The sequence below is a fragment of the Oryx dammah genome, unplaced genomic scaffold (assembly GCF_014754425.2).
Source record: "Oryx dammah isolate SB20612 unplaced genomic scaffold, SCBI_Odam_1.1 HiC_scaffold_1, whole genome shotgun sequence".
NCBI classification, from domain to species: domain Eukaryota; kingdom Metazoa; phylum Chordata; class Mammalia; order Artiodactyla; family Bovidae; genus Oryx; species Oryx dammah.
The window spans coordinates 80,414,751-80,426,504 of NW_024070185.1; the positions used below are offsets into that span (position 1 = coordinate 80,414,751).

Here is an 11,754-nt window from a genome sequence, read left to right on the forward strand (position 1 = left end):
ATACCAGACCACCTGACCTGCCTCTTGAGAAATCTGTATGCAGGTCAGGAAGCAACAGTTAGAACTGGACATGGAACAACAGACTGGTTTCAAATAGGAAAAGGAGTACGTCAAGGCTGTATATTGTCACCCTGCTTATTTAACTTCTATGCAGAGTACATCATGAGAAACACTGGACTGGAAGAAACACAAGCTGGAATCAAGATTGCCGGGAGATATATCAATAACTTCAGATATGCAGATGACACCACCCTTATGGCAGAAAGTGAAGAGGAACTCAAAAGCCTCTTGATGAAAGTGAAAGTGGAGAGTGAAAAAGTTGGCTTAAAGCTCAACATTCAGAAAACGAAGATCATGGTATCCAGTTCCATCACTTCATGGGAAATAGATGGGGAAACAGTGGAAACAGAGTCAGACTTTATTTTGGGGAGCTCCAAAATCGCTGCAGATGGTGACTGTAGTCATGAAATTAAAAGACACTTACTCCTTGGAAAAAGAGTTATGGCCAACCTAGATAGCATATTCAAAAGCAGAGACATTACTTTGCCAACTAAGGTCCGTCTAGTCAAGGCTATGGTTTTTCCTGTGGTCATGTATGGATGTGAGAGTTGGACCATGAAGAAGGGTGAGTGCTGAAGAATGGATGTTTTTGAACTGTGGTGCTGGAGAAGACTCTTGAGAGGCCCTTGGACTGCAAAGAGATCCAACGAGTCCATTCTGAAGGAGATCAGCCCTGGGATTTCTTTGGAAGGAATGATGCTAAAGCTGAAACTCCAGTACTTTGGCCACCTCATGAGAAGAGCTGACTCACTGGAAAAGACTGATGCTGGGAGGGATTGGGGGCAGGAGGAGAAGGGGACAACAGAGGATGAGATGTCTGGATGGCATCACGGACTCGATGGACATGAGTCTGAGTGAACTCCGGGAGTTGGTGATGGACAGGGAGGCCTGGCGTGCTGCGATTCATGGGGTTGCAAAGAGTCAGACATGACTGAGCGACTGAACTGAACTTAACAGGAAGATTGTAGATGCTCCTATCTTAACAGGGAAATGTTTTCTACACACTCAGCAGAGTTTATTGAAGAGCCTAAAAGAATGAATAGACCAGGCAACTCTGCAAAGTCTCTTCAAAAATTAGTCCGAAAATGTCTCTCTTTTTTTTTTTATGTGTTTCATGGGGTAGTGATAGGCTTGTTACCATTATTACACGGGTTTGGGCTATCTTTTTAAGGTAAACGTTTTTCCTGTTACAGCTACAAACAAAGTAAAATAAAGATATGTAAAAATAGAGATCTGTATTTTTTATGTTCTTAAAAAAGAAAGTCCAAAAAAAAGTGTAATATTTAGTAGAAAATTTTAAATGCTCAATATTTGCCTTTTTATCTATTTTATCTATTTTCTGATGAACTTTTAAAGTTTTTCCTTTTCTACTTCCACTGCATTTTTATTAAAACACTTGCAAAGTCAATGCACTTCTTTTGTAGATGTTCTTTCATACTAAGTCTTCCCTAGTGGCTCAGATGGTAAAGCGTCTGTCTGCAATGCAGGAGACCCGGGTTCGACCCCTGGGTTGGGAAGATTCCCTGGAGAAGGAAATGGCAGCCCACTCCAGTATTCTTGCCTGGAAAATCCCATGGACCACGGAGCCTGGTAGGCTACCGTCCGTGGGGCTGCAAAGAGTCGGACACGACTGAGCGACTTCACTTCACTCTCATACTAAAAGGTCAGTCTTTCAAGATCTATGAACAAAAACAGAAAATGTACATACCCAGCCTAAAATAAAATTGAATAAATCCATTTGGCGGGGGATCAAGATGGCAGAATAAGAGGACATGCAGGTCACCTTCTCCCATAAACACAGCAAAAATACATCTATATGTGGAACAATTCTCAAGGAAAACTAACTGGAAACTGGCAGAAGAACTCCTATAAAATCAAAGCTATAATAAAGATACACAAATAATCGGGCAGGACAGAAAGAAGAGTAATGGGTTAGATCTATGCCCCTGCGAGGGGACTAAAAGGAAAAGGGAGATCACATAAGCAGACACTTATCCTGTGAAAGTGAGTGGGTCAAGCCACAGAATGAGTGCCCTAGTCCTGGGGTCCTATATGGATGAGACAAGCCCCCTTGGCTGCTACTAGGACAGATAGAAAGACTGAAGAAGTCAAGACTCCTCTAGTAAGAGGTGCATAGGTATTGCCTCACCACTAGACAGGAAGGAGGGAGGTCTGTCCTAGAGGCTCCCTTGCCACATTCCCCAGTCCACTCTGAGAAAAATCCCTGCCCCTTCTCTGTCCATGTCACAGCTTGGCCCTGGCTCTAGAGTAGCCAGGAGCTGGGGAAAGACTCAATCTAGGGACACAAAGGTGACAAGAGGGTCTAGGCTGTGGGCCTGGAAAGGCAGCAGTAGCCACTGTTGATGCTTATTTACAGTACCACAGTGCCACTGGGGAAGTCCAATCATCTCAATAGATGCAGAAAAACCATTTGACAAATTTCAACATTCATTCATGATAAAAAATTGGATATGGTGGGACTATATCTCAACATAACAAGAGACATTTATGACAAATCCACAGCCAACACAATTAATACCCAACCATTAAACGAAATTAAAAGTTTCAACTTTTTCAGTTGAAACCCTTTCAGCTAAATTAAAAATCCAGACAAAGATGCCCACTCGTCATTTCCATTGGCAGTCTTAGCCACAGCAGTAAGATAAGAAAAATAAATAAAAGGTATCCAAATTGGAAGGAAACAAGTAAAACTGTCACTATTTGCAGATGACATGATACTCTATAGAGAACCTTAGAGTTTCCACCCAAAACTATAAGAATAAATGAAATCAGCAAGACTGCAGGATACAAGATTAATATATAGAAATCTGTTGTATTAATAATCTGTTTCACTAATAATGAAACATCAGAAAAAGTAAAACAATAAACATATTTAAAATTACACCCCAAGAAAGAAACATAAGAATAAACTTACAAAGGAAGTAAAAGACTTATACTCTGAAAATTATAAAACAATGATGAAGGAAACTGAGATGATTCAAAAGAAAAGGGGGAATAAAATAGAAATGGAAAGATAACTCATGTGCTTGGACTACATGAATTAAAATTATTAAAGTGCCCATACTATCCAAAGCAATCTACAGATTTAATGTAATCCCTATCAAAATACTCCTAATGTTTTTCACAGGACGAAAACAAATAATCCTAAAATTATATGGAACTACAAAAAAAACCCTTAATTGCCAAAGCATCCTGAGAAAAAAACAGTAAAGCTGGAGGAACAACCCTCCTTGACTTCAGACTATAATGCAAAGCCACAGTAATCAAAACAGCACAGTATTGTCAGAAAAACAGACACACAGATCAATGAAACAGAATACAGAGCCCCAAACAAATCCAATCACCAATGGTCAATTACTCTATGACAAAGGAGGCAAGAATATACAATAGAGAAATGACAGTCTCTTGAATAACTGGTGTTAGGAAACCTGTACAACCATATGTAAAACAATGAGATTAGGATATTTCCTCACATCACATACAAAAATAAACTCAAAATGGTTTAAAGACCTAAATGTTTATGACCTGAAACCATAAAACTCCCCAAACAGAACAGAGGTAGAACAGTTTTACACAAATATAGCAGTATTTTCTTAGATCAGTCTTCTACAGAAAAATAAATAAAACCAAAAACAAACAAATGGGCCTCCATCACCTCCATTAGCTTTATTGGTAGTAATGCTTCCTAAGATCCACTTGATATCACACTCCAGGATGTCTGGCTCTAGGTTAGCGACCACACACCATCATGGTTATCCAGGTCATTAAGACCTTTTTTGTATATCTCTTCTGTATATTCTTGTGACTTCTTCTTAATCTCTTTTGCTTCTGTGAGCTCCTTGCCATTTCTGTCTCTTCTCATGCCCATCTTTGCATGAAATGTTCCCTTGATATCTCCAATTTTCTTGAAGAGATCTCTAGTTTTTCCTATTCTATTGTTTTCCTCTACTTCTTTGCATTGTTCAATTAAGAAGGCTTTCTTATTTCTCGCTGCTCTCCTCTGGAACTCTGGATTCAGTTTGGTATATCTTTCCCTTTCTCCATTGCTTTTTTGCTTCTCTTATTTTATCAGCTATTTGTAAAGCCTCCTCAGACAACCACTTTGCTTCCTGCATTCCTTTTCTTTGCAATGGTCTTCATCACAGCCTCTTGTACAACATTATGAACATAGTTCTTCAGGCACTCATCTACCAGAACTAATCTCTTGAATCTATTTATCACCTCCACTGTATAACCATAAAGGATTTGATTTAGGTCATGCCTGAATGACCTAGTGGTTTTCCCTACCTTCTTCAATTTCAGCCTGAATTTTGCAATAAAGAGATCACAATCTGAGCCAGTCAGCTCCAGGTCTTTTTGCTGACTGTATAGAGCTTCTCTATCTTTGGAGGCGAAGAATATAATCAATCTGATTTCAATATTGACCATTTGGTGATGTCCATGTGTAGAGTTATCTCTTGTGTTGCTGGAAAAGGGTTTTTGCTATCATTAGTGTATTCTCTCAACAAAACTCTGTTAGCCTTTTCCCTGCTTCATATTGTACTCCAAGGCCAATTCTGCCTGTTACTCCAGGTATCTCTTGACTTCCTACTTTTACATTCCAACTTTCTATGATGAAAAGAACATCCTTTTTTTTTTTTTCTGGTGTAAGTTCTAGAAGTCTTCATAGAGCCATTCAACTTCAGCTTCTTCGGCATTAGTAGCTGGGGTATAGACTTGGATTACTGTGATGTTGAATGGCTTGCTCTGGAAACAAATTGAGATTGCTCTGTCATTTTTAAGACTGCACCCAAGTATTGCATTTTGGACTCTTTTGTTGACTATGAGGGTTACTCTATTTCTTCTAAGGGATTATTTTCCACAGTAGTTGATATAATGGCCATCTGAATTAAATTTGCCCATTCCCATCCATTTTAGTTCACTGATTTCTAAAATGTCGTTTTTCACTCTTGCCATCTCCTGCTTGACCACATCCAATTTACCCTGATTCATGGACCTAACATTCCAGGTTCCTATGCAATATTGTTCTCTACAGCATCAGATTTTACTTTTACCACCAGATACATCCACAACTGAGGGTCATTTCCACTCTGACCCAGCTCTCTTTCTGGAGCTATCTCTCCACTGCTCCCCAGTAGCACATTGGACATCTACAAACCTAGAGTGTCATTAAAGGACTGAAACAGTATGGACCAACAGAAGCAGAAGATATTAAGAAGAGGTAGCAAAAATGCACAGAAGAACTATACAGAAAAGATCTTCATGACCCAGATAATCATGATGGTGTGATCACTCACCTAGAGCCAGACATCCTGGAGTGCAAAGTCAAGTGAGCCTTAGAAAGCATCACTATGAACAAAGCTAGTGGAGGTGATGGAATTCCAGTTGAGCTATTTCAAATCCTAAAAGATGATGCTATTAAAATGCTGCACTCAATATGCCCAGCAAATTTGGAAAACTCAGCAGTGGCCACAGGACTAGAGAAGGTCAGTTTTCATTCCAGTCCCAAAGAAAGGCAATGCCAAAAAATGTTTAAACTACTGCACAATTGCACTCATCTCACACACTAGCAAAGGAATGCTCAAAATTCTCCAAGCCAGGCTTCAACAGTACATGAACTGAGAACTTCCAGATGTTCAAGCTGGATTTAGAAAAGGCAGAGGAACCAGAGATCAAATAGCCAACATAAACTGGATCATTTAAAAAGCAAGAGAATTCCAGAAAAGCATCTACTACTTCTTCACTGAGTATGCTAAAGCCTTTGACTGTGTGGATCACAACAAACTGTGGAAAATTCTTCAAGAGATGGGAATACCAGACCACCTTACCTGCCACTTGGGAAGTCTCTATGCAGGTCAAGAAGCTACAGTTATAACTCGACATGTAACAAAGGATTGGTTTCAAAATGGGAAAGGAGTATGTCAAGGCTGTATATCGTCACCTTGCTTACTTAACTTATATGCACAGCACATCATGCAAAGTGCTGGACTGGATGAAGTACAAGCTGGAATCACGATGCTGGGAGAACTATCAACAACCTCAGATATGTAGACGACACCACCCTTATGGCAGAAAGTTAAAAGGAACTAAAGAGCCTCCTGATGAAACCGAAGGAGGAAAGAGAAAAAGCTGGCTGAAAACTCAATATTCAAAAAACAAAGATCATGGCATCCAGTCTCATCATTTCATGGCAAATATGTGAGAAAACAATGAAACAGTGACAGCCTTTATTTCCTTGGGCTCCAAAATCACTGCAGATGGTGTCTGTAGCCATGAAATTAAAAGACACTTTTCCTTGGAAGAAAAGCTATGACAAACCTAGGTGACATATTAAAAAGCAGAGACATTACTTTACCAACAAAGGTCCATATAGTCAAAGCTACGGTTGTTCCAGTAGTCATATATGGATGTGAGTTGGACCATTAGGAAAGCTGAGCGCAGAAGAATTGATGCTTCTGAACTGTGGTGTTGGAGAAAACTCTTGAGAGTCCCTTGGACTGCAAGGAGATCGAACCAGTCAATCCTGAAGGAAATCAGTCCTGAATATTCATTGGGAGAACTGACGCTGATGATGAAAATCCAATACTTTGGCCATCTGATATGAAGAACTGGCTCATTGGAAAAGATCCGGTGCTGGGAAAAATTGAAGGAAGGAGGAGAAGAGGATGACAGAGGATGAGATGGTTGGGTAGCATCACTGACTTGATGGACATGAGTTTGAGCAAGCTCCAGGAGTTGGTCATGGATAGGGAAGCCTGGTGTGCTGCAATCCATGAAGTTGCAAAGAGTCGGACACAACTGACCAACTGAACTGAATCAACCTGGGGGGATTCATTTTTCACTGTCATATCTTATTCCTTTTCATACTGTTCATAGGGTTCTCAAGGCAAGAATACTGGATGGTTTGCCATTCTCTTCTCCAAAATGGGGCCCAATTAAACTTTAACACTGTTGCACAGCAAAGGAAACCATCAAGAAAACAAAACGACAACTTACAGAATGCAAGAAAATATTTGCAAATTATGCAAATGACAAGAGGTAAATGTACAGAGCTCATACCACTTAACATCAAAAACTAAACAACCCAATCGAAATACGGGCAGAAGACTTGAAAAAACATCTTTCCAAAGAAGACATACAGATGACTAACAGGCACATGAAAAGATGCTCAACATCACTAATGATAAAAAATGCATATCAAAACCACAAGAGATATCACCTCATACCTATCAGAAAGGCCATTATCAAAAAGTCTACAAATAACAAACGTTGTCAGGGATGCAAAGAAAAGGGAACCTTCCTTCACTGTTAGTAGAAATACAAACTGGTGCCAACCACTATGAAAAACAGGTATGGAGGCTCCTTAAAAAACTAAGAAAAGAACTACCATATGATTCCCTCTGTGTATGTTTCTGGAAAAAACGAAAACACTAATCTGAAAAGGTACATGCACCCCAATGTTTATAGCAACACTATTTATAATAGCTGAGATATAAAAACAACCCAAGGACCCAATCAAGAGATGACTGGATTAAGATGTGGATTATACAAAAACAATGTAATATTCAGTTCAGTTCAGTCACTCAGTTGTGTCCGACTCTTTGCGACCCCATGAATCTCAGCACGCCAGGCCTCCCTGTCTATCACCATCTCCCGGAGTTCACTCAGACTCATGTCCATCGAGTCGGTGATGCCATCCAGCCATCTCATCCTCTGTTGTCCCCTTCTGCTCCTGCCCCCAATCCCTCCCTGCATCAGGGTCTTTTCCAATGAGTCAACTCTTCGCATGAGGTGGCCAAAGTATTGGAGTTTCAGCCTCAGCATCATTCCTTCCAAAGAAATCCCAGGATGGATCTCCTTTAGAATGGACTGGTTGGATCTTCTTGTAGTCCAAAGGACTCTCAAGAATCTTCTCCAACACCACAGTTCAAAAGCATCAATTCTTCGGCACTCAGCTTTCTTCACAGTCCAACTCTCACATCCATACATGACCACTGGAAAAACCATAGCCTTGACTAGACGGACCTTTGTTGGCAAAGTAATATCTCTGCTTTTCAACATGCTATCTAGGTTGGTCATAACTTTCCTTCCAAGGAGTAAGTGTCTTAATTTCATGGCTGCAATCGCCATCTGTAGTGATTCTGAAGCCCCCCAAAATAAAGTCTGACACTGTTTCCACTGTTTCCCCATCTATTTCCCATGAGGTGATGGGACCAGATGCCATCTTCTTTTTCTGAATGTTGAGCTTTAAGCCATCTTTTTCACTCTCCTCTTTCACTTTCATCAAGAGGCTTTTTAGCTCCTCTTCTCTTTCTGCCATAAGGGTGGTGTCATCTGCATATCTGAGGTTAGTGATATTTCTCCCGGCAATCTTGATTCCAGCTTGTGTTTCTTCCAGCCCATTTCTCATGATGTACTCTGCATAGAAGTTAAATAAGCAGGGTGACAATATACAGCCTTGACGTACTCCTTTTCCTATTTGGAACCAGTCTGTTGTTCAATGGTCCAGTTCTAACTGTTGCTTCCTGACCTGCATACAGGTTTCTCAGGAGGCAGGTCAGGTGGTCTGGTATTCCCATCTCTTTCCAAATTTTCCACAGTTTATTGTGATCCACACAGTCAATTGGAAAAGACTTTGATGCTGGGAGGGATTGGGGGCAGGAGGAAAAGGGGATGACAGAGGATGAGATGGCTGGATGGCATCACTGACTCAATGAACGCGAGTCTGAGTGAACTCCGGGAGTTGGTGATGGACAGGGAGGCCTGGCGTGCTGCGATTCATGGGGTCGCAAAGAGTCGGACACGACTGAGCGACTGGACTGAACTGAATTGAACTGAACTGACACAGTCAAAGTGAGCCATAAAAAATAATGAAATTTGTAGCAACATGGATGAACCTGGAAGATATTATGCTTAGTGAAATAAATGAGACAAAAGAAAAAAATATTGTATTGTATCACTTATATGTGGAATCTAAAAAAATAATAAAAATGAAGGTATAGGCAATACAGAAAAAGACTCATAGATACAGAAAAAGACTCACAGATATAGAAAACAAATTTGTGGTTACCAAAGCAGAGAAGGAAAGGGGGGAGGGGCAAACTAAGAGTATGGGATTAACAGATACAAACCACTACATATAAAATAGATAAACAACTATACTATATAGTACATGAAATTATTCCCATTATCTTGTAATACCTGTAATGGAGTATAATCTGCAAAAACACTGTAACTTGAAACTAACACAATACTGTAAATTGACTATACTTCAATTTTAAAATAATAATACATTTGATGCTGATTTCCAGGCTGACTTGAGGTTCCACCACTACCAACCTGAAACTGCCACAGATGTGAGGTTTCCTAGGCTGTCTCTGTGGCCTGGACAATCAATCCAACTTTTTACTGGCCAGGCTGGCCTACCTTTAACTGGTTTTCATAAATACAAAATTTGTATAATTGTTACTGGAACCACTTGGTGAAATATGGAACTAGTTAAAAGTACCATTTATTATTAAATGTACACGCACAGTTTCACATACAAGCAGCACCACATCTTTCACATTCAGCTAATCAATCAAGTTAATGTTTTTATTACAGAATAGAAAACTCAGATCTTCCAAAATCATGTATGCTTAGTAAGTGTTTTCCAAGCAATCAAGAAGTACATGACTAAATAATGAAAAGGGTGAATTAAAATATATAATATACCAAGGTATAATTAACTCAATTTTAAAGAAGCAGGATCTAACTTTTACTCTGCTGGAAAGAGGCCTTGATATAACTAGGAAAAGCAAATTCTTTTCTGATGCAGTCTTTCTTGTACACATATGAATAACGTATATAAGGGCTTACTTCCCTGCGAATCTAGTGCAGTATATTAGATTGAAATAGCATTTTAAGTTTAATGGATAAACTCACAATGATTGTTTTCTATCAAAGTTTTTGTACAACTGATCCCAACAGGTGGTATGAATTCTATCTAGCATTTGTAACAATCTTTCCTCTCCTCCTGAGGGAAGTAATGAAAAAATGTTTTGAGCTGCACACCACTAAAGGTGAATGACATCCGGAAAGAACTGAATATTGGTGGCCCTACTAATGTAATAAATAAGTCAACCACATCTCAGTTATGATGCATTAAATGGGAAAAGGGTTAGAATGAAACCAGGAGCCCAAGAGCTTTCCAACAATTTCAGATTACAACAAACACAGCAGCACATACAGGTCTTTGCTGGAAAATTCCTCAGCCTTTCCTTGACATTCTGGTCCCAAATTTCCTATGTTTTTAAAACTCCAAATCTTTTTTCCCTCTCTGGACTTTTCCAGCCCATGCAACATGACCATAAAGGATTCATGTTGTAAACGCGTCCACGTAAAAAATTACCGAAAAAGCAAGCTAAACAAACCTCCCCACCTCTCCGCAAAACAAAAACAAAAACACCTCCCAAAGGCTTTGGACGCTATTTGGCCTGCCATTCCAAAAAAGTAAGTTTCTGGGAAATGATCGCCCATCAGAACCCTCCTCTCCTCCTAAGATGCAAAGCTGGGAAAGCAGGAAGGGTAACAAACCGCCCCGGGCTCCTCTAATTGGGCCCCACCACCCAGCACTTTGGGGGCGGGGGGCGGTGCGGCGAGCAGGCGGCCAGTTCTAAAGGGTGATGAATTTTAAATGGCGAGCTTTTCACAGCGCCCAAGGATCCAGGGCAAAGAAAGTCACCTTTGCTCCTGTCCTTTTAAGAAGACCTAGCTGCCTCCGCTTAATGAACAGAAAGAAGCAAAACGGCAATCCCCAGTTCCCACAGCTCTGGGGGGGGCTCCCTTTCGCTCGACCCCTCGGTCGGCTCCACCCCCCGAGCCTGCCCCGCCCTCTAGCCACGCCCCTCGCCTGCGGCCCCGCCCCCCGGGGTTGGCCCCACCTCAAACCCCTATCCACTTCCCAGCCCCTCTCACCGCCCGAGCCCTGTTCACTCACCTAGATGCGGTGCGCGCAGCGGACGTTCTCGCGAGTCTTTCCCCCCTACCCCAGCCCATACCCCCAAGCTGACGTGTCGGCCAGACCCCCGAGGGAGGCAGACGCCTTCACTCGCTTTCTGCGGCCTCTCTCTTACCCGTGGTCCGCGTCAGAGCAACTTCAGCAGTTTGGGCAGTGGCGGAAAGGCTGCCAACCGCCCGGGTTCTGTGGCTTGAAAATTTGACTTTGCTTCGTATTGGTTTTTGTGTTTTGTTTTTACTTTTTTGGAATTTTCCCGCGGCTGCTCGGCAGCTGAGCCGCGCGCGCACGTATTCGCAGTGCACTCTGGGGCTTGGCCAGCGACCCCGGCGGCGTCGCGGGAAAATTCGACGAATCTTGTGCTCGTGGGGCGGGACGCGGGCCCAGGCTCGGCCGGAAGTCGGCCCGTTGGGGCGGGCCTAGGCGAGGGGTCCTACTGAGGCTGCCTTAGTTGTTCCTGAGCACTAAGCTGGTGTGGCGGGCTTCAAGTAGACCGCAGGAAGGACCTGAAGGAGAAAAACCCTGGGTTTTTAAATAGGTTGTTGCTTAATTTCAAGATTCTGTTCAAAATGCAGAAAATTTTTAAAAGAAAAATTGAGTCTTGTCAGGAATGTAAAACCACTAAACAAAGCCTAGAATATTATTTTCTAGGTATAGTCACATAAAAAAGGGAATCT

The 11,754-nt window shown here is 41.4% G+C and overlaps 1 protein-coding gene across 1 annotated transcript in view; it reads right to left on the bottom strand.

Moving 5' to 3' along the window:
• FANCC (FA complementation group C) overlaps positions 1-11,385 on the bottom strand; it is a 325,895-nt gene extending 314,510 nt beyond the window's left edge. Inside the window, exon 1 of the mRNA XM_040245158.1 lies at positions 11,196-11,385. The gene's annotated coding sequence lies outside the window, so the exon portion shown is untranslated. The remainder of the gene's footprint in view (positions 1-11,195) is intronic.
• Between the last annotated feature and the right edge of the window lie 369 nt (positions 11,386-11,754).